The 24009-nt window shown below is 39.0% G+C and overlaps 1 pseudogene; it reads left to right on the top strand.

Annotated features, from left to right (window-relative positions):
- Positions 1-12584: 12584 nt before the first annotated feature.
- LOC118737910 lies at positions 12585-23765 on the top strand (annotated as a pseudogene).
- Positions 23766-24009: the final 244 nt, after the last annotated feature.

Here is a 24009-nt window from a genome sequence, read left to right as displayed (position 1 = left end):
CTACCCATAGTCATCTCGATAGATAAACCAACCGACTTTGCCTCCGCCAAACACCGGACCTATATCAACTTTTCTAAAGCTGATTGGAAAGGTTACGCGGAGTTTACCGAAAACACCTTCACAGCGCTCCCCACACCAACCGACCTCCATCTCGGTGAACGTAAGTTCCGCAGGGCTGTCACTGCTGCTGCAGCTCGCTTCATACCGGCAGGATGTATAACGGACCCACGTCCAAACTTCCCTGCCGAAGCGGCTGTTCTAACCGATGAGCGTGATAGCCTTCGTCAGGCCGATCCCGGAGATCCCCGTATCAGGGATCTCAACGCGGAGATTCGGCAACTAGTAAACGTACATAAGAGGAAGAAGTGGGAGGAGCATCTGAAGACTTGTAACTTCATCTCTGGTGTGAGCAAGCTTTGGTCAACCGTGAGGTCGCTGTCCAATCCGACGAAGCACGACGACAGAGTCGAAATTTCCTTCGGCGACCATGCTTCGTCGGACCAGGAGCGATGCGCGAGCTATTTTAGCCGGCAGTTCATACTGCATCCTATGGTGGACAAAGCCAAGCGTCGAGTGACCAGAAGGCTGCACAAACTGCCAACAACCTGTGCCCCCCTTGCTTTCACTTGCGGTGAAGTTCAGGTGGCCATCGGGAAGGCGAAAGCCTCCAAAGCTATGGGTCCCGAAGGAATATGCATGCTGATGCTGAAAAATTTGGGTCCTGCGGGGGTAGCGTACCTAACGGAGGTCCTCAACTTGTCGATGGCCACTCTCATCACACCAGACATCTGGAAGGTGGGGAGAGTGGTCCCACTGCTCAAACCGGGGAAACCTGCCAACAAAGGAGATTCTTATCGTCCGATAACACTTCTTTCCCCGGTAGCGAAGACACTCGAGGCCTTGCTACTCCAGTACTTCACAAACCACTTGAGCCCAGCGAAGCATCAGCATGGTTTCCGTAAAGTGCACAGCACAACAACAGCACTTAACGCCATAAACACTCAGATAACTCGTGGCCTTAACCGAAACCGTCCCTGTGAGAGAACGATTCTAGTAGCGTTGGACTTGTCAAAGGCGTTTGACACCGTCTGCCATTCCACGGTACTAGAAGATATAGAGGCCTCCTCTCTCCCACAGAGGCTCAAACGGTGGTCGGCAAATTATCTGAGTGGTCGACATTCGTCGGTAATGTTTAGAGACAAAACGAGTAAACAGAGGAAAATAAAACAGGGGGTTCCACAGGGTGGTGTCGTTTCCCCGCTACTGTTTAACTTTTACATTTCAAAGCTCCCTCAACCACCAGAGGGAGTCTCGATTGTCTCTTATGCCGACGATTGCTCGATCATGGCGACTGGGAATGGAATTGATGACCTGTGTTCGAAAGTAAACGGATATCTCTCCGAACTTTCTCGCTTCTTCACTGCAAAGTGTCTAGCCCTCTCCCCTACGAAATCCTCTGCGACCCTGTTCACAACCTGGACGAAGGAGGGCAGGCTACCGCTGGGAATTCACGTCGATGACACACCAATTCCGACGGTGAATAACCCCAAAACACTCGGAGTAACATTCGACAGCCTGCTCTCCTTCTCTGCGCACGCAACCGCTATTGTCAATAAAGTACAGAGCCGCAACAAGGTCCTCAAGTCGCTAGCCGGCAGTACTTGGGGCAAACACAAAGAAACGTTGCTGGCAACATACAAGACAATAGGCCGGCCGGTTTTGAACTACGCAGCGCCAGTGTGGTCGCCAGGGACTAGTAGGACGCAGTGGACGAAGCTACAGACTGCACAGAACACCGCACTCAGGACAGCGACTGGATGCCTCCTGATGTCGCCCGAACACCATCTTCACGGCGAGGCGCAAATGCTCCCCGTAAAGGAGCACAACATCATGCTCTGCAAGCAGTTCCTGGTCGGGAGCCACAGAAGTGGCCACCCAAACAGACAGCTGCTTGCAGAGGAGCCCTCGCCACGGCACGTCAGGAGGCATGTATATGAACTGAGGGACGAAGTTCAGAGGTTCATCAAGCAACCTCTGGACCCGACAGCTTACCGTCTGGCCCTGAACGGCATTCACAGGGAGTCAGTCTCGAGTTATGTAGAGTCTAGACCTGTGAATGCCGTTCTAAGCATACCACCCCCGGACACAGACGAGGCGGAGCTTCATCTGCCTCGGGAGACGCGAACGACACTAGCACAATTTCGCTCCGGCTACTGCAGCAGTTTAAACTCCTACCTGAGTAGATTGAATGAGGATGTGCCAAATGAGTGTCCGGCATGCGGAGAGACCCCACATGACTCGAAACATCTCTTCGCATGCCCGGAAAATCCGACAACCCTGACGGCCTTGTCCCTGTGGACCAATCCCGCAAAAGCTGCACGCTTCCTAGGGCTGCCGTTAGTGGAACTTAACGACAACGACTGAGATACGAACCGACCTGGGCGGGGTTGTTGTAGCCGCAACAACAACAACAATAAACCGACAGCCGGTTCTACGTTCCAGAATGACTCGGGTTTTACCCGACCAAGGGCTGTTGTTTCGGCGATCTAACCCCGTTTAGGTCGGCGAAATCCATCAAACGTTGCTCGATCCTAGGGCTACACCTTCTCCGCACCCTTCTGCTCAAGGCTGGCATAGAGTCAAACCCAGGGCCAGAAATCTACACCTGCTGCGTATGCCAGAGACGACTGCATACAAACTCCACCTCGGTCAGGGGCAATGCCTGTGACGGGTGGAGTCACCTCCTCAACTGCTCGGGCCTGCGTACGCACCGGCAATGGACCACGTCGTTCGTGGCCCCATGCTGTGCGAACCGGACCGCCTCCTCGGCAAACCACCACCCGCCTGGGCAGCACACAATCAACACACCCACACCCCAACACAACACAACAATAGACACACAAACAAACACAATAGCACCCACACACCGCCGCCGGCAACTCCTAGTCCCTCCGACAATCTGCTCTGTCTGTCAGCCCAGAATATACCGTAACGTGACATCAGTCAAGTGCAACTCTTGCCTCGGCTGGTGCCACTTTAGGGCGTGCTCAGGACTTCGCAACACACGAGATTGGACGAGTGACTATGTGGGCCCCTGCTGTGCTGCCCCGTCGCATTCCTCCCCCGTGACGCCGCCAACCACCACCACAAGGCAGCACCCCCTTTTGCAGCACGTACAGCAGGGGGCCGGAAGGCAACACAACTTTTTAACACCACACATCATAATCGGTCTCCCAGGCACACAAAGGTGCTACAATTTAACTGTAACGGACTCCATAGCAAGATCGAGGAGATAACTGTCTTTATGGGAAGGCATGGAATATTAATAGTTGCGGTCGAAGAGACGAAGTTGCACGGCAATTCAACCCTGTTGAATTGCGCCGGATACAACGCGCACCGTCGAGATCGCGAGATAATGGTGGAGGTTTAGCGTTCATCACGCACCACAACGTGCAGTATCGTCTCATTGAAGCAGACATCGACCGCAGGGATACCATCCTAGAATGTCAGGGTATTGCTATCCGGTCAGGCGATGTTGAGCTCGAAATATTTAACGTATACATACCCCCTGTCACCAGCTGCCCGGCAGGATATCACCCTGAAATAGGTGCGGTACTCAGAGGTGAAAACCCTATGGTAGTTGGCGACTTTAACGCGCACCACGATCTTTGGCACTCAAGCCTGTCAAATGATCATAGGGGAATTCATCTGGCTGATCAGATAGACGATTCGACATTCTGCACAATGAGCGACGACGCACCCACTAGGATTATGGGCAGCTGCTGCCGCTCCCCAGTTCTAACATTTGTCTGCGCTGGTCTGATAAACAGCGTATCATGGCGACCTATGCTGACTCTAGCATCAGACCATCTGCCCATAGTCATCTCGATTGATGAACCTGCCGACTTTGCTTCCGTGGATCACCGGACTTATGTCAACTTTTCCAAAGCTGACTGGAAAGGCTTCACGGATGTTACTGAGGGCGCCTTCACTGCACTACCCATACCAACCGACGTTCATGTAGGTGAACGTAAGTTCCGCAGGGTTGTCACCGCTGCTGCAGCTCGCTTCATCCTAGCAGGATGTATTAAGGATCCACGTCCGAATTTTCCTGCCGAAGCGGCTGTTCTAGCTGATGAGCGCTACAACCTTCGTCAGGCCGATCCCGGAAATCCCCGTATTAGGGATCTCAATTCGGAGATTCGGCAACTTGTGAACGTACATAAGCGGAAGAAATGGGAAGAGCATCTGAAGACCTGCAACTTCGCCTCTGGTGTGAGCAAGCTTTGGTCAACCGTGAGGTCGTTGTCCAACCCGACGAAGCGCGACGACAGAGTCGAGATAGACTTGGGTGACCACGCTTCGTCGGACCCGGAGAGATGCGGAAGCTATTTTAGCCGGCAGTTCATTCTGCATCCTCCGGTGGATAAAGCCAAACGTCGAGTGACCAGAAGGCTGCACAAAATGCCAAAACCTAGTGCGCCTCTTATTTTCACCAGCGGTGAGGTAAGGGTAGCCATCGGGAAGGCGACGGAATATACATGTTGATGCTGAAAAATTTGGGTCCTGCGGGAGTAGCGTACCTAACGGAGGTCCTCAATCTGTCTATGGCCACTCTCGTCATTCCAGACATCTGGAAAATGGGGTGAGTGGTCCCACTGCTTAAAACGGGGAAACCAGCCAACAAAGAAGAGTCTTATCGCCCGATAACTCTCCTTTCCCCGGTAGCGAAGACACTCGAGGCCCTGCTGCTCCCGTACTTCACGAACCACCTGACCCCAGCGAAGCATCAACATGGGTTCCGTAAAGTGCATAGTACAACAGCACTTAACGCCATAAACACTCAGATAACTCGTGGCCTAAACCGAAACCGCCCCTCTGAGAGAACTATTCTAGTAGCGTTGGACCTGTCCAAGGCGTTCGACACTGTCGGTCATTCAAAGCTACTAGAAGATATAGAGGCCTCCTCACTCCCACAGGGACTCAAACGGTGGTCGGCGAATTACCTGAGTGGTCGACACTCCTCAGTAATTTCAGAAAATTAAACAGGGGGTACCACAGGCTGGTGTCATGTCCCCACTACTGTTTAATTATTACATATCAAAGCTTCCTCAGCCACCAGAGGGTGTTAATATAGTCTCGTATGCTGACATACATGGTCAATCGAATTGATGGGCCATTTAACAAATTAAGCATATTAAGGGCAGTAAATTTATCTATTTTAAACTATAGTTAAATCGTTAGTAGATAAGTTAACAGCCTTAACACGTTTACAGTATGTATGTATAAAAACGTAAGGAACATACAATACATATAGATACATATGTATATATATTAGTCTTTCTTAGTTTAAAAATTCGTCTCTTACATAAATAAAAAAATTAGATCAAATTAAGCATATACAACTTTTTCGAGCCAAGTAGAAGTAAATTCTCCAAAGGGCTAAAAAAGGGCTAGGGGCAATTTTAAATTTATGTGGCCAAAAGAAGTATGTGGTAGCTAAATCTAGCTACCAAAGGGCTAAAACTGCAACACTGCACCCAATCCATTTTTAAACAAACTTACTTCATCGCAAAAACGTTCTATATTAGTATAGTTTTTGAAGTTACCTTCACTCAGCGTCAGTTTGCGAAATTGAAGTTCAATTGTGCCTGCATCATTTACCAATGCAGGAAATTGGTCGAGTAGCGGTAAAATTGTTACATACATAAATATCAGAAAGAACTTTATGTGGTGTAATAATTTTAAGATGTTTAATATCTTTTCGATTGAAATCGAATATTATTTCATGTGCTAAATGCTGTGATTAAAGTTTTGCTACCTTTCCATATTTTTGACAGCCACTTTAATATTGGTCACCGAGTAATTGAAATTAGCAAGTATTGTATTGGCAAGGCGAGTTCAGGTGTTGCCCATTGGTCCTATGCTGAATATCGCCATCGTCATCATCAGTAACATGGCTGACGATGGCCGTATCGTCACTTTTACTGATATATTAAACATAGGGCGGAATATTCATCATTTAAATAGAAAAAATTGAAAACGCGAAAGTATTGCATGAAGTGAAAAGGTTATAATAACCTAATCAAAAGGTTGTGAGTTGGACCTATGGACCAAGCGCAAAGAAATGAACAAAATTTGGTCCATTTGGACCAAAACGGCAACCGTGATAAAGGCCCGTCCACATACAACTTTGGCGTTGCGTTGGCGCTGGCGTCGCTTTGACAGCAGCGCGGGTAACGCCCGCGTTTGCTACAATAAACGCTTAGCAGGGAATAATTTGGTCACTAAATTAACGTACTAGCGGCAGATAAATCAAAATTTTATATCAATAATTGCATTATAAACTGTATTTCTTGCACGCATTTGATTAAAAAGGAAAATTAAATCACATAATTTTGATTATTTGGAACAGCTGACGAACGACGCGAGCGAAAAGTTGAAAGTTTGCCATCTTTCTGCGTTGTGTTGGCGTTGGCGTTGCCCAGCTTTGGTTATGTGGGGACTTTCATATAAATTCATGTTTTCATAGTCGGCTGTCGAAGCGACGCCAACGCCAACGCCGAAGTTGTATGTAAACGGGCCTTAATCGAAGGACTGTTGAAACGATTACCTAGTCAATTAAGTACTTTTAAAAAAGCTTTGGTTTTGTCACCAGAAAGTGTACAGAAGTGTAGAAGTGTGAAAGGGACCTGCTAATTCCCTATTTGACTTTGAAGGGAAGAAAAGCAGCGGAAACTGAATACTTAAATCTTTTAACTTTCCCATGGAATAACTTTTCTCAAAACCATTCCATTCGACTCTGAAGAATTTTGGATAATTGCTTACGGAGTGAAAATCGCAACAGGCAATAAAATGTTTGGAAATATGTATAATTAAATTCATATTATTATCCTTGCCGCAGTTTTCAAATGCATTCAACAAAAACTAAGATTCCAATTAGGATGAGGTTGGAAAGCCTTAATTCATTAGTTCGAATAAAATGTTATATGAAGGCTAGTAGTTTCTGCTGCAAAACCTTTCCAATATCAAGCAGTATGTTATCAAGGTTGAATAGCTCAATATATGGCAACAACAGAAATGTAAATCATTCAGACACTATATGTGATTTTAAAGTAATTGTGGAAATAGCTGATCTCGCCCTATTATAGGTTTTTATTTAATTTTTAGCGCCGAGCTTTTAAAAACGGATTGTGCGATTAATCAATTAATATAAGTTATAATAAGTTTATATATTATTATTATTGCGCTTTTTTTAAACAATCTGGACACCCTGTTCACCATGAAGAGATTAACGGTACTCCTAAATCTTTATATGATAAATGAAGTTGGTTGTGTTTTTGCTTAAATATTACTGGCTTGTTTCAAAAAATATTATAATTCAGGAAACTTAAAAGCTCTTCTAGGAGATTCATTTTATTCCAAGCAAATGTATAATAAAAATCGTATCAGATAATAATTATATAAATGAAAGAGTACAACGTTCAATTCGCAACTGTTCACGCGAAAACTTTTATAAGTATGGCGCTTCGAAGGATGAGTAGGACGAAGCATCCAAGGATCTCTTTTATGAGCGCTTGGAGCGTACATATGAGCGCTGCTGCAAATTATCACCATAACTCAGTTGCGCCCCTTCAGACCCGAATTTAATAGGGTGGGGCTAAAACTTGTTTGATGGCACATTATTCGTAGTTGAGACTTAAATATGAACTCGTATAAACTTTAAATGTCTATGACTTCTTGTTTTGTCGTTATGAAATGTTGCTTGTAAATATTTCGATAGGCCTCTGGGCCTACTTCAAATTTTAATTCCGCAAACGAACATATGTATTTATTTCGCATTTTTTGGAGTTCCGATTGCCATGGAGGATGGTTCCGTGTGCAGAAGTGGAAAACTATTAACTGCCATTCACCTGGGAGTGGCCAGAAGCGATTCTTGTGCGTACGGTCGCAGCTCACAACGTCCGGATATTTATATTCACGTATCCTCTGGATAGCAACCAAACACCCGTTTGGGAGCGGAAAAGTAAACGTGAAGCCTTGCGACGTCTACTACAGTTGCCACCTAAAGTAGCGCACATTCGGTGTTGGATTCGTGGTAGGAGAGAGACTCCGTCGCCGAGTACTGGCGTTCACCCCGGTGGACGAACGTCTAGCCACAATCCGCATGAAAGCTAGATTCTTCAACATCTCGCTCATCTGCGCCCATGCCCCGACGGAAGAGAAGGATAAGGCGATCTCTTCTATGAGCGCTTGGAACGTACATATGAGCGCTGCCCCCGACACGATATCAATATCGTGCTTGGCGATTTTAATGCCAAGGTGGGCAAGGAGGGGCTCTTTGGCGCCACGGCGGAAAACGTCCGATAACGGACTGAGGCTGATCGAGTTCGCCGGGGCCCGAAACATGGTAACATGTAGTACTAGGTTCCAGCATAAGAACATCCACCAAGCTACATGGCTGTCTCCAGATCGAAAAACGAGAAACCAAATCGATCATGTTGTGATAGATGGAACGCATGCTTCAAGCGTTTTAGACGTACGTACACTCGGAGGTAGGGATGCAAACGATGCATCGATGTTTTTGAAACATCGATAATATCGATTCAATTATCGATGTTTGCCATCGATGTTTACAATTTACTAACATCGCGAAATTGACGATACATCGATGGAAGTTTTACCGATATTTTAAACATCGACTTTAAGGAGACTCTCCGACTTTCTTTCGGCGTGTTTGACTGACCTTAAATTTATTACTCAGAATATTTTTGTTATGGCCTTATAACAATTATATTCAGCCGTTTTTTATGAAAAATGTTATTGAAAATCAACAAAATTTACTAATTTGCTCTTTCGGAGATCACCACTTCTCCTCAGTGACCGCGGTTGTGATTAGTAGATGTGGGGATCTCCCAAACAACAGCTATAATTTCTTACCTTTGTAAATTATTGTTGCTTTTCCACAAAATTTTTCATAAAAAGCGGCCCCTAGCTCAATAAAATTGTTGGATTCATTCTGAATAATAACCTAGCCGTTAAAACATAACCAAACACCCCTTAGAATTTCAACAAGATCTTACGATGGTATGCATTTAGATTCTAATAATAGAAAGGGTATACAAAGGATAATAAAATACAGGAAAATACATTCATAATTATTAAAGTATTCAATATTGTTTTAAATTTAACTAGAAATTACGAAATTGCAAAACATCGGAAACCATCGATATATCGATGTTCCTCTGGCGATGTATTTTAGCCTCGATGGTCTTTTCTCCGATGCATCGAAACATCGATGTATCGATGTTACTGCTCAAAATTTGCATCCCTACTCGGAGGGCCAAACATCGATTCGGACCACAATCTCGTTGTAGCCAAGATACGCACCCGCCTCTGTGCAGCAAAAAATGTGCGCCCAACAATGCAAGAAAAGCTTAACGTCGAAAAGCTGCAATCACAACAGACGGGCAATTTATTCGCCACTCGACTCACACACCTGCTCTCTGAGAGCACTCTTCAACAATCCGACATACGCGAGCAGTGGAACCATTTCCCGATCATTAAGTACCGCCGCCGAAGAAGTAGTTGGATTTCAGCGAGCCCGAAAGAACAACTGGTACGATGAGGAATGTCAAGAAGCCGCAGAGAAAATAGATGCCGCCTACAGGGCCACGCTGCGATCGGGCGCAACGCGAGCCATGTGGGACCGTTATAGGGAACTGAAGAAGGAAGCGAGACGTATTTTCCGCAATAAGAAGAGAGAGGCCGAAATACGTGAGTGCGAAGAGCTTGAGATGCTGGCCGATGGGAAGAATGCCCGAAAATTCTACCAGAGGGTTAGGCGACTTACGGAAGGTTTCAAGACCGGGGCGAACTCCTGTAAGAACAACAATGGCGACCCAGCGACCGATGCCCAGAATATACTTAAATTGTGGAGGGAAAACTTTTACAACTTACTGAATGGCAACAGTACTGAAAGTGGTGAAGAAGACGAACCCGAGTCCCCAGTCGATGACGATGAAGTAGCTGTTCCACCGCCTGACTATGACGAGGTACGAATAGCGATTTCGCGGCTGAAAAACACCAAAGCTGCTGGAGATGACGGCCTACCAGCCGAGCTATTCAAGTACGGCCGCGAGGAGCTGATGAGGTGCATGCATCAGCTCGTATGCAGAATATGGTCAGCTGAATGCATGCCCGACGACTGGAATTTAAGTGAGCTCTCTGCCCAATCCACAAGAAAGGCGACCCCGCCATACGCGCCAACTACCGCGGAATCAGCCTTCTAAGCATAGGTTATAAGGTCTTACCGAGTGTATTGTGCGAAAGACTGAAGCCCACCGTCAACGAGCTGATTGGACCTTATCAGTGCGGCTCTAGGCCTGGAAAATCCACCATTGACAAGGTATTCACAATACGCAAGATCTTGGAAAAGACCCGCGAGAATAGGATCGACACACCATCTATTTGTTGATTTCAAAGCCGCTTTCGTCAGCACGAAGAGAAGTTGCCTTTATGCCGCGACGTCTGAATTTGGTATCCCCGCGAAACTAATACGGCTAATAGGGAAGGACCTCTCCGAGCCGTTTAGTCTGGTGGTGAACGAGGACAAAACGAAGTATCTCCTGTCATCACATAAACAGCCAGAGCATACGCGTCTTGGCGCCCACGTCACTGTTAACAATTACAAGTTAACACCAATAATAATGTCAGCCTTGAAATCCAACGGAGAATCACTCTTGCCAACAAGTGCTACTTTGGGCTGAATAGGCAATTGAGAAGTAAAGTCCTCTCTCGTCGTACAAAGATCACACTCTATAAGCAGTGTTGCCAACTTTTGATTTTCAAAAAGCACCAAAAACTTGTGAAAAAAGCGTTTTACCACACTAAAAGCACCAAATATTTTTGAATAAAAGGATGCTTTTTTCATAACGGTTTGTATTTAACAAAATCAAAAAATTAACAATATTTACATACATAAATCAATACACAAAACTTTTTCGCTCATAACGATTGAATAGCCTCTACACATGCTGTGATGACTCATGCTTATGACGTCGAACCGAAGTACTGCCCATTAAAGCTCGAGAAAAAAAATCGAATCGCGACAAACGAAAATGATGCCCTAAGTAGGCATGCGCAAAAAAAAATTTGATGTTTTCATTATATAACCTCAAATATCGCCAAAAACCGTGTTTTTGGCACTTTGAGGTTAGATATCTAAAAATTGTAGTGCTAGAGCAATTGTGCGTCCAGATTTGGATTCAGCACCCAGAAACGATGTGTTTTACTCCGGAGGTAATAAAAAATCAAAATTTGTGCAAATAATTAGAAATGGAAAAAAGAAATATGTACTTAACTTACTTGCGTACTAGCATTTTCAACGCGAATGGAATTCAACAAGGTGGGTTTGAAACTTCAGCTTTTTATCAATAATGGTTGTATTTTAGTGCATTTAAATTTGTAGATTCTGGTAAATTCAATGCTGCCACAGCTTTAAATATTTTGAGGGTTTTACTATCTCGGAGTAATTTTAGTTCAGAAAAAAAGCACTAAGCACTAAATAATTTGTTTTGGCGTTTTAATTTTCAAAAAGCACTAAATCTAGTGCTTAAAGCACCAAGTTGGCAACTATGTCTATAAGTCATTCATCATGCCTGTGCTGGTGTATGGCGCGGAGGCATTGACAATGAAAGCATCTGATGAGGCGGCTCTTGGAGTTTTCGAGAGAAAGATTATGCGAAAGATTTACGGACCTTTACGCGTTGGTGATGGCGAATATCGCAGACGATTTAACGATGAGCTCTATGAGCTTTACAACGATATAGACATAGTGCAGCGAATTAAAATTCAGCGGCTCCGCTGGCTTGGCCATGTCGTTCGAATGGGCAGAAACGCTCCTGCTCTGAAAATATTCAACGCGGGTCGCGATGCTGGTAACAGAGGAAGAGGAAGGCCTCCTCTGCGTTGGAAAGACCAGGTGGAGAAAGACTTGGCTTCACTTGGCATTTCCAATTGGCGTCAGATAGTACAGAAGCGAAATGACTGGCGTGCTGTTTTGGACTCGGCCAAAATCGCTTAGGCGGTTACAGCGCCAATAAAGAAAAAGAAGAAGATTGCCATATCTCCAGAAATATATTACCGGTTTTTTATATTGGCGTGTCTTCATTAGCAAATGGTTGCGACAAAATAAATGAATCACAACGAAATGCATTTTGTATGAATACACATCCCTATACGTACATTCATTTATGTATATAAATATTTTTGTCGTTTAAATTATTTCGTATAATCTCGCCATGTAGAAAAAACCATATTGAGCGCGTAAACTCATAAGTAGCGGTCATGCCCCTTGATGAAAAATGCCTTTTACTGGCAATCGCCTGATTAATAGCCAAATCTGAAACATGCGCCTATTTCTCTATTTAAAAAAGAATATGCATCTTCAGGAATATCTACATATGTATGTATGTATGTATCACGATCAGCTCTGAAAGAATGGCGATCGTTTAGCGATCGGTTTCTTTATTTAGTAAAATATCTGTCGTGCGTTGCGCATAAAAACCAAGTAAAACAATAGCTACCAATCAGTTATTCTTAATTTCCGTTGGTCGACGTAACGGTAAAGACAGTAATTATCGAGCTATTGAATTGAAGGAAAAAATGTTAACGGGAATTCTTTTCTGCATTTGCGCAGTGATTTGCCTATATTTATCATATCGTTATGCAGTTAGTCGCCCTGAAGGATTTCCGCCTGGTTAGCATTAATTTTTAATCCCTTATTTATGTCGTTTTTAAAGTTATTGACAAATAAGTTTGCTCTTTTTTGCAACATTTTACTTCAAGGACCGCCACGATTACCGCTCTTCGGAAGCTATTTATTCATGATGCTGGCTAATAAAAAATATTTGCATAAAGGTGTAATGAAATTTAGCAAATGGTATAAATCGGATATTGTGGGTTTTCATGTTGGATCCTTTCCCGTGGTTGCAGTGCACAGTGCTGAGGGTGTCAAAGAAATATTGAATAGAAAGGAATTCGATGGACGTCCGCCTATGTTTCTGGCTCAAATGCGTGCACCTGGAGATGAATTATTAGGTAAAACTGGTGAATTAGTAATTTCTGAAAGATTTGTGTTTTTTTTTTTAGAAATACTCGTATTCGAAAGTTTAAAAATTGTTTCCTGAAAAGTTCGTGCAAAAAAATTTGTTTAATAAGTGAGTGCTGATTTTTTCAAACAGCGTAATTTTCGGGATTTCATATTAGCGATTTTAAAATTTTGGACAGAAAAGGTATTTTATATAGAGCATGTTCACATTATCGTAATTTACGGCTCATTCGTAGTTCATAAACAAATCACGCTGAAATCAAGTAATTTTGCCGTGTAAAATGGATCAATAAATGCGAAATTCGCAACCAATTTCCAAAGCTTGCTATCAAAATTTTTGAATCAGATTTTTTAGAAAAGTTTCTTGCATGCATTTTTATAGCCAATTTAATTTCAGTATAATAAGGAGCAAGTTCGCAGTCATGCATTTTCTTCGACATAAAAATATTAGTGTTTTAGAACATACATAAGTATGTTTCTATATATATATAGTATTCTCAAAAATCAGCGCGAATTTTGAGGAACCTCAAACGTTCACTTTTGTACTGAAATAGAATGAGCTATAAAAAGTAGTCTCTTTTATTCATAACTTCTAAGAGAATGTTTAATTCCGAGTAAAACTAGGTACCATTCTTTAAATCAATATTAAGTTATGACATTTCTTTAAAGACAGACAAATTAAAATTTTTCTATACGAACTATTGAATCGTTAAAATTAATCCAATCCAACTGTAAATTATAAAAGGTACCTAGTTTTACTAGGAATCAAAATTTTGTAAAAAAAAAATGATGTCGAACTGGGAAAAATAGTAAAAAATTGTGTTAACTTCGGACTTATTCCAAAAATTTACAACACATTTACAATGTGCTCACAAAACTTATTATTTCTATAAATAGTACAAATATTATTTTTTTCAAAGCCATATAAAAACTTTAATTGGGTAAAAAATAATAGAACTAAAAATGGTTTAGTGCTGGAAGTCATGTAAAAATGGTTTTTTAAGAATAAGTCGATAATTTGAGGGTGTTACAAAAATTTTAAACGCAGTTTCGTGAATTGCTCGACGAGCCCTACGACCTGTACTAGGTCACTCAAAAAGTTCATGATCAGTGTAACACCGTGCAATTTAAATTATTATTTTTTTCATATAGCGTGTTATATTCGCCAATTTTAGATGGAAGTAATAAGTTTTTGTTACTTTATGGCCTTATAACAATTATCTTCAACAATTTTATTGAGCTTGAGGTCGTCGTTTAAAATCCCGCTGAATAAGTCTGATGAGGAGATGTAGTGATCTCCGAAAGAGTTATCACTTCTACCATTTATAAATTATTGTTAATTTTTCCACAATGGTTTTCATTAAAAAAACGACCTCAAGCTCCATAAAATTGTTGAATGGAAGTAATAAGTTCAAATCAAAAATGTTTAGTGTCTCTTTCGGCAATCTTTCTCGGAGATCGAGGAAGATATTATCCAATAGCGGTATAAATACTGCCTTTCGATAAAAATCTTCAGTGTTAAATTCACGATAATAAGCCAGAAAATTTGTCTATTCGCTCTACGAGGAAGAACAATGTCAAAATCCAATTCCTTAGCAATATCGGTAACAGACGTGGCAATGCAAGCGTTGTTTTTACTCATTTTGCAGTTACCCCCCTATTATATATCGCGTGAATATTAATGCAATAGACCATTTATGGCTAATTTGTGCGCATTTTAGCAGAAGTGGGCATTCTGCTAAATTTCACCCCTTTTATCATGTAGTACAACGGGGTAATACTGATTAAGTCGGGACTTATTCACCGCGGAAATAGACAAAAGTAGTATCAGAAAGCTCGATTCCGACACTCACATAATGACAAGACTTCATCAGTTATCTTAATTTATTTTTAATTTTAATTATTTGCTTATAATAACAAAAACCTCATAAATCCAAGTTTCAATCTTTTAAATTTAAAAATAAATCAACAAATTCTTATAAAAATTTCGAGCTTTTTATTAGATTTTTTAGAAATATTTTAAGTATGCAGTTTTGTAGTTTTTTAGTATAACAAAGTGCAAGTTTAAAGTAGCTCGGAATGACCATTGATTTTTGGGAATTTTTTTATTGAAGGTGTTGCTCCTTCTGTCCATTTAAAAAAATCGTCGAAAATTCCTTGGAGGAAAGAAAATGACTGACACCGTCAACAAAAAAAAAAATTATTACATTTTAATAAACAAATAATTAAAATAAAAAAAAAAATTATTAAGACAAATGGCTAAATCTTGTCAATATGTGAGTGTCGTAAAGTTATGAAAAGGGCTATAAATTTATAGTATCTACATATCCATTGTTTTAATTTGTCACGATTTATGTGTATTCTTGTCCTATAAATAATATTGTGCTAGCCAAAAAGGGGATTATAATTGAATATTAAGATAAAGAAAAACTTTTTAAAAAATTTGTTTTAAAATTTCTCTTTTAAGGTAATATATTTTAACCGAAATTTTACTTTTTGCCCCCATTTTTTAGCCTGTATCAGGGCTGCAAAAAACGGTGCAGTTTGGTTCAGTGGTTCTAACCACTTAGAAAAAGCTTGTAGAGGTTCAGGAACCGGTTCATCATTATTCCTGAACCGCGGTTCGGTTCGGTACAAATGGTTTAATTTTTTTAAAGCTAAAGGATACAAACAAATATTAAAAACCGATAAGATATAAATTCAAATATCCATAAATAGAGACGCGAAATTTTAACAATTTTGGGTATTTTATTTTGTGTTCATTTAATGTTTATTTTTTAAGTATGGTTCATCATCTAACAAAAATAATAATAAATCAAGCTTAAAACTTTGTGCAAAAATTAGGAAAATTCGTCAAGGTTTCATCTACACTGCAAACATTTTTATACGAATTTCTAGAAAAGTTTTGGTTGATTTTTGGCAATTTTTTCATGTATCTTCACCAAATTTTTCGTATGAAAAAATGCGTAATACCCTCAACAAAAAACATTTAAAATCAACGCGATCAAGGCGAAATTGGAAGCATTTTAATAAACTTATTTAAGGTTTGGACAGGTCGAGAGTATAGCCGAATAGACTAAAACAACACACTCAGAATTTTGAATTGATACTCAAAATCTTGGCTTAATGTTGAAATCCTAATTATTAATAATGTTCATTATTTTTCTATAAAAGCATATAACATGTAAATCCAAATTTCAAACTCCGTACGAAAATTGGAAAAAATCAACAAACTTCAAAAAAGTTCATTGCTTCAAACTTTTTAATCAGAACTAAAAAAATTTGAGTATGCAGTGTTATAGCTCACTTAAGTGTAATGTAATATGATAAGTGCAAGTTTGAATTACCTATTTTAAAGTTCGCACTAATTTTTAATCGGTTATATGCATTTTCTTCCACATAAAAACAATTTTTATAAATACGAAATTATAACTCATAGAGATGCCATTAAACACAAAAATGTTTGCAGTTTCACCATAATAATAATAGATTGGCGCTTACACATATGTTAGTGTTTGGCCAAGCTTCTCCTCCGATTTGTGGCGTGCGCCTTGATGTTGTCACACAAAGCGGAGGGACCTACAGTTTTACGCCGACTCCGAACGGCGATTGTATTTTTATGAGAAGCTGTTTTTCATGGCAGAAATACACTTGGAGGTTTGCCATTGCCTGCCGAGGGACGACCGCTGTTAAGAAAAAACCTTTTTTTCTATATTTTTGCGATGTTGCTTTGACCAGGGTTTGAACCCAGGCATTGTGGAGTGGAAGCGCGCACTGCTTACCACTATACCACAGCGGCCGCGCGGCAGTTTCACCATAGTGTTGCATTTTTAGACAAAGTTGTGTATTACCAACCCTACAAAGTGCTTTAGTGTGTTTTGTACCGAACCGAACCATTTTTTGGAGTGGTTTTCGGTTCGGTTTTGGCATTTCAAAATAAAAATGGTTCGGTTCGAAGTCAGAAAAAAAGCTAAGGTTCGGTTCAAAACCGGTTTGCAGCCTTGGTCAGTATGCCATCAAAAAAAGGGGAAATTTGAAGCCATTCACGCAAAGACCTATTCAGACAATATTTGTTATATTTTCAATATTTTGAAAGACCCTCAGCTGTAAAAGGTCTCATTTTATTCTTTAATGTGTAATTAACATGTGTATAGAAAAATAAGAAAAATTTAGTAATTGTTGGAAGTGCAAAATGGAAAAGAAATTAAAATATTACCTTTTTGATAATTACGAGTGACAGATTTCAAATTGTTACAGTTTATATCCAATGAGGAGCACATATTTTTCTCAACGTCTATTGCATTTTCCAATATTTGCGCTGAAAAAGTTATATGTACTCAAAAACCGTACAAAAGGTATCCACGTAGAAACTGTTATTTTAATTAATTTGACTGTTTATAAAAATTAGAATGAATAAAATAAAGAAAATTAAATAAGTTACAAGGACTCGTCACATTTGTTATCAAAATGGCGCAAGTTATAAAAAGTAAAATTACATTAATAAAATTAATTTAAAGGTGAGTGACACAAAAGCACACGCTTCCGGAGATTTGCCCATATATATATTGAGATATGGCGTTTTCGAAGCGGCAGCTGAGATACAGCGACCTACAACTCAGCCGACGAAATATTCTTAAAAAACTGAAGTGTTATCAGGATTGAGCATTTAAACATATGCGTATATATATATATATATATGTACATACCTGCATATACACTTTTGGTCAGCTGATTAAGTTAACAGACATTTTGACCAATTTTGGCTCATTTTCTTTTGTTTATGTAATGTTTATAAAAGTTTAGCCGATTACATAACCAGCACCACATAAGTCCACATTCCAAATTCCCTTCAAAATTTGTAAAAATTTAACAAACGTTGACAATTACACCAAAAAATGTTGAACTTTTTATTAAAAAATTTTAGAAAAGTTTTAGGTATGCAATTTTATAGCCCATTGAATTTTAGTAGGTTAAAGTGAAAATTTTAAATCACTAGAAAATCGCGTTGATTTTAATAATTTTCTTAGCTGACGATGCTAGACATTTTCCTTCATATAAAAGTACCTAATTGTCGAGCATACTTTATATGGAATAAGATTTTTCGAATAGATCGGTACCTGGTCCAGCCACCGGAAAAAGTATCCTATATGTTAATTGAGGCAAAAAGCTATCTACGTACCAAATTTTAAGCAAATCCGACCATAAATACGATTTTTTCGAATAAATCGGTCCCTGGTCCACTTCCCGAAAAAATAATCCTATATACTTATCCAGGCAAAAAGCTACCAACGTATCAAATTTTAAGCAAATCGGGCCATAATAAGATTTCTTCGAATAGATCGGTCCCTGATCCACCTACCGGAAAAAGGAAAATTTTTTCGCCTACGACATGGTGATTACTGAAAGCTATTTAAATACATATACAGCCGTTCGCGAGATTACCTGTTACAATAAAAGGGACTTCTCTTTATATAATTAGTATATTTAGTATAGATACGCGAAGGGGTTTTTTGTCCAGGTCATCCGATCTGTACCGTTCGTTTGATATTCAATGAGGAGTCAAAATGAAAGGGCTTCGCCTGTAGATGTGCAATAAGGTATTACTTTTTTTTTAAAGAAGTTTCCACCTATTAAAACCATTATTCAAATTATTTAGTAACCAGTGCCATTAAATCCGCACCATTCGTTCTATTTTCAAATGTGTCAAATGAAAGGGCTTGGCCTTTGGACGTGCATTAAAGTTTTAGTTTTTCGAAAGGAGTTGACACCTGTTAAAATATTAAATTCAAATTATTTGATAAGTTAAATCAAATTTTACGATATAGGTATCAATCTAAATGGTGTAAAAAAGGATTTATTTCTTAACTTCAGGTGAGAAGGTTGCCACCTGTTTAAAATATTAAAGTCAATTTGAGATAAGGAAATTAGGCACTAGAAATAGGTAGCACCATATTTTGAAGAGGGTTGCCACCTGTTTCAAACGTCGAATTTAGTTAAGTTATACATGAACACAATGAAATACTAAAATATGCCAGAAAAAAGAGTGTAAGGAAAGCTTATGTTTTTAACACTTACAATATTTTTGAGGTGTAGATATAAAGGGGGTGGCCACCCGTTAAAAAAGCTGAATGCAAGTTAATTAATAAGTTAAATTCATTATTCTCACTTTCGTTGTGGGTGTTTCCCACAAGGTAGGACTGTAGGGCTGCCAGACGTCCCGGTTTTCCCGGACATGTCCCGGTTTTAGACTATTTGTCCCGGTGTCCCGGTCCAACCTTAAAATCTCCCGGGTTTCGTTTAAGTGTCCCGGTTTTCGATTTGATTGCACAAATTTTGAATAAAAATGACTACACTGAGAAAAAACGCGTTGTAATATTAAGAAAAATTTTATGAATTTACTATGGGAAATAACGCATGGTAAACATGAATATTTTTTATTTGATTATCGTGTTCGTATTTAAAAACAATACTTTCATACCACGAACACGTGGTGTTGAATCAAACTGAACATTTGAGTGCACATTTACATGTCTGGCTTTAGCTGAGTGCACGAAGATGCTTGCCACAATTTGCTAATTTCCAGAGCGTCAGGATTCAAATCCCCTTACAGGCAGCATGGAATTTAAATATTTTTTTTTAACGTAATTATGAAAAAGTATCCGTTAAGTGCAAAGCGCTTCATTTTAATATTGGCGTATTTGAATTGAATATTTCTATACTAATTACTAAAATTTGTATACTTAAATTTATTACGAGTTGGGTTGGTGCACTTTCATATGCGATTTTTTTTTTTAAATTTAGCACGTTTTTCACAACCAATAGTTGATGATTAATATAAGTATGTACCTAAATACGTTGAAATTTGTATTTAATTTTTTTTCTTTCGTGAAACCTAGATTACTTATAAGTACCGTGCCGTACAAAATTATTGGCTCGGAGACTCTTTCATCAGATCACAATTTCTAATCAGATCTTTAAGAAAAATTTTGAAAATGTAGCTTTTGAGCGATTTAGTAAAGTGCAAGTCTGAAGTTACCAGAAAATTTCGTTGATTTTTTGCGATTATTTATTTTTTGCTGACAGTGTCTTCCACATACAAAAAAATGTCGAACATAGTTTGTATGGAAGAAACTCTCAGTAAAAACAATACCAAAAATCAACTAAATTTTTATGGTCTTAATTTTCAAAATTTTATAAAAAAGACTGAATAGAAAGTTGCAAATTTGTATGCAAATTAGAATTAAAAGTTTAGAATTTTTTTTTTTATATTTTCTGACGTATTTAGTATAAACTGTATTTTTATAAGGAACAAAAAGGTACATGCATTGTGAAAAATTCTCTGTGCTTTAGTTTACTACATCCTTTCGTACGTAATTTTTGTCGAAACGAAAGGGAAGGGAGCGAGAGGCCATTCCCACCCTTAAGTGTCCCGGTTTGGCAACAGAGATATCTGGCAGCCCTACTGATGGACAAAAAAATCCCTTCGCTATTATATTATTATTCATAAACGCTACATCAGAATATTATTATTTGTGATAAAAAAAAGATACACGTATTTTTTAATTTTGAAAGAAAAGGTTTCTTAGACGTCGCGCTGGTCGGGTTTTTTATAAAAACGCTGATGTTCTCAATTTTTTTATTTTCGTGGCATGTTAAAATGCAGCTAAAAATGTAGTTTTTACATATAATTACTCTGGTATTCTTGGGGAATATTCCCTTAATTACACACCTGTCTTAGACGGTTAGAATGGGCCTAGTTCCCGACAATATGCTCCCGAAAAGACACTAGTAAAACGTTGATACTGAACGATTTACGCATTGTCATGGGTTGAAACTTGTTACCACGGGGTTTCAGAAGGGTTTAAGGGAATGTTCCCCAATTATATGTAAAAACCAAATTTTTAGCTGCATTTTAACATGTCAAGAAAATAAAAAAATTTACAACATCAGTGTTTTTACAAAAAAACCTATCAGGGCGACCTCTAAGAAAACTTTTTTTTTGCAAAATAAAAAACACGTTTCTCTTTTTTTTCGTTACAAATAACAATAACTTGAGGTAGCGCTTATGAATTTGCAAAAAAAAAAAATTTAACCACTCTAATACATACACTGCCGGAACAAAGTATTGGCACAGCAAATTTTTTACAATATATGCAACAATTTTCATTCTAATATTTTTTCACCAATTATGTATAAAAATATGGTTCATTCAACAACAAAAAACATAAAAATATAATTCCTATTGCGTTGATTTTTGAGAATTTTTTTTGTTGAAGGTGTTTTGCATTTTTTCCATATAAAGTATTTTCGAAAAAAAATTTTTGTATGGAAGATACTGCGTGAAAAAAAATTTCCAAAAAATCAACGGTAATTCCTAGCTACTTAAAACTTGCACGTTTTTATAATAAAAGTGATTGAGCTACAAATCTGCATACTCACAAAAATTCTAAAAAATCTGATTAAAAAGTTGAAAATTTTCACGAAAATTTGCTGAATTTTCGCGAGTTTTGCACAAAGTTTAGGAATTATACTTTTATGTTTTTTGTTGTAGAATGAACCGTATTTTTATACAAAATTAGCGGACAAATATTAGAATGAAAATTGTTGCATATATTGTGAAAAATTTGCTGTGCCAATACTTTGTTCCGGCAGTGTATATAGATCTTATGTCCTGACAATTCAAAGCTAACCCCATAGTTTTGCTTGGTGGCCTTAGTATTCTACACATGGCTCTATATGTACATACATATAATATATTTGTACATATGTAGATACATATAAATATGTAAAACTTCTGTATTGTAAATTAACCGATATGAAGTACAGTAGTACTTTTACTACTACAGTACTTTTTATTTATATTATTGCATGTTGACTTATATTATTTAAATGTATTTTGTATGAACTATTTTCTGGAGCAAGCAACTGATTCAAATAAGCGGGGAAATCAGTTAAGCGTGGGTGAATTAAGCGGGGACTGCTGTAGTGAACTAGTAGTGCCATTTTTCCAGGAGTTTTTAACGCTTAATTTAGACTTATTTATTTTCTGTTTCGTAGGTATTTTTTTCCGCGAAGGTCCTGTGTGGAAGGAGCAACGTCGCTTTATTTTACGATACCTTCGTGATTTTGGATTCGGTCGTCGTTTCCTTGAACTCGAATCACTCATACAAGAAGAGATAACTGATCTCTTAGATCTCATACGCAATGGACCACGTTATCAGCATGAGCATGAATTATCCAAACCTGGCGGTTATAGAGTTTGTGTGCCAAACATCTTTAGTCCATTTACCTACAATTGCTTTTTACATGTCATGATGCATGAACGCCAGCCGCGCTCAGAACAGGCCGAGGTGTTGCACCTCATCAAAATGGGAATGCAATTTCAACGTAATAGTGATGATTATGGTAAAATGCTGAGCATCATGCCTTGGATACGATATGTATTTCCCAAATGGAGCGCATATGATGTACTAACAGAGGCGAATAAAGCTCTTTTTTGAGCATTTTGAAAAAATCATAGACCATCACATTGCCACCCATGATGAGTGCAGTGAGCGAAATTTTCTGGATTTGTATATTAAACAGATGCGAATGGAGCATGATCAAGGCAAGACGGAAAATTACTATCGCACACAGTTTATATTGGGCTTGGTGGACTTTGCTCTCCCTGCGTTTACAGCGATTGGCGCACAAATTACATTTCTAATACAGCACCTTATGCTGAATCCAGAAGCAATGAAACGCATACAGTCAGAAATAGATGAGGTTGTTGGTAGATGTCGACTGCCGACGCTTGAAGATCGTAAATATTTACACTACACAGATGCTGCTATTCGAGAAGGTTTGAGAATTGAAACTTTAGTGCCGTCAGATATCCCACACAGAGCGCTAGAAGACACAGAGTTGCTGGGTTACAAAATTCCAAAGGTACTTAAAATTTATCCGTAAAAAAATTTTAAAAGAGAAAATAAGAAGCATTTTTGTTTTGAATTTAGCACACTATTGTGGTACCGAGTTTGTATGCATATCATGCTGATGAAAGCATCTGGGGCGATCCACAAAACTTTAGACCGGAACGCTTTTTAGATGAAAACGGAAAGCTTTCGCTGAAAAAGGATGTATCACTTCCGTTCGGCGCAGGTAACTTACTTGTTGCACAAAACACTACTAAAAGTTCAGGAATAACATTTTTATTTTATTATTTATAGGAAAACGACTTTGCGCGGGAGAGACTTTTGCACGGAATATGTTCTTTCTTGTAACTACCGCAATTTGCCAAAATTTCAATTTTACATTAGGTCCAGCAGATTCCTTGCCCGATTTGTCGAAAAATTTTAGCGGTTTGATCACTACTCCATATGACTTTTGGCTGCAATTGGAGGAAAGGACTTAACGCACATATTTGTTTTATTATTATTACATACACATATATATGGTCCATTCCACAGAAAAGTAAACCAGTCCGATTTTTTCTTTCTTTCAAATATTTTACATATTGAGGATTATTGTTATTAACTATAACTTTAAGCTGCTTCTGAATCTAATTCTTAACATATCCAAGCATTTTGTGTTTAATATTTTGCTCCTTTTGTCAAAAGATTTTTCACGGACCTAAAAACAGTTTTCAATACTGCAACAAGGAAAAGTACAAAAATATAAGCTTTCCTTGATTTATTTTGGCTAATGAAGTTATGAACGAAAGAAAATAAATTAGTTTAACATGATACGTTCCAAGCAAGGCATATTAAACAGGTAGTAGCATTAGAGAAAAAACATTTGCCTGTGTTGCTTCTGGTGTCGAAAGTGTCAAAAACTGTTTTCTGAGTTTTTTCTTTAAAATCAAAGCGTGCCATGTAAAAAATAATAAAAAACAAAGAATTTAAATTGGAAAAAATTGT

The sequence above is a fragment of the Rhagoletis pomonella genome, unplaced genomic scaffold, assembly GCF_013731165.1.
Source record: "Rhagoletis pomonella isolate Grant_MI unplaced genomic scaffold, Rhpom_1.0 Rhpom_scaffold_00004, whole genome shotgun sequence".
NCBI lineage: Eukaryota > Metazoa > Arthropoda > Insecta > Diptera > Tephritidae > Rhagoletis > Rhagoletis pomonella.
This window is presented reverse-complemented; position numbering and strand designations above follow the sequence as displayed.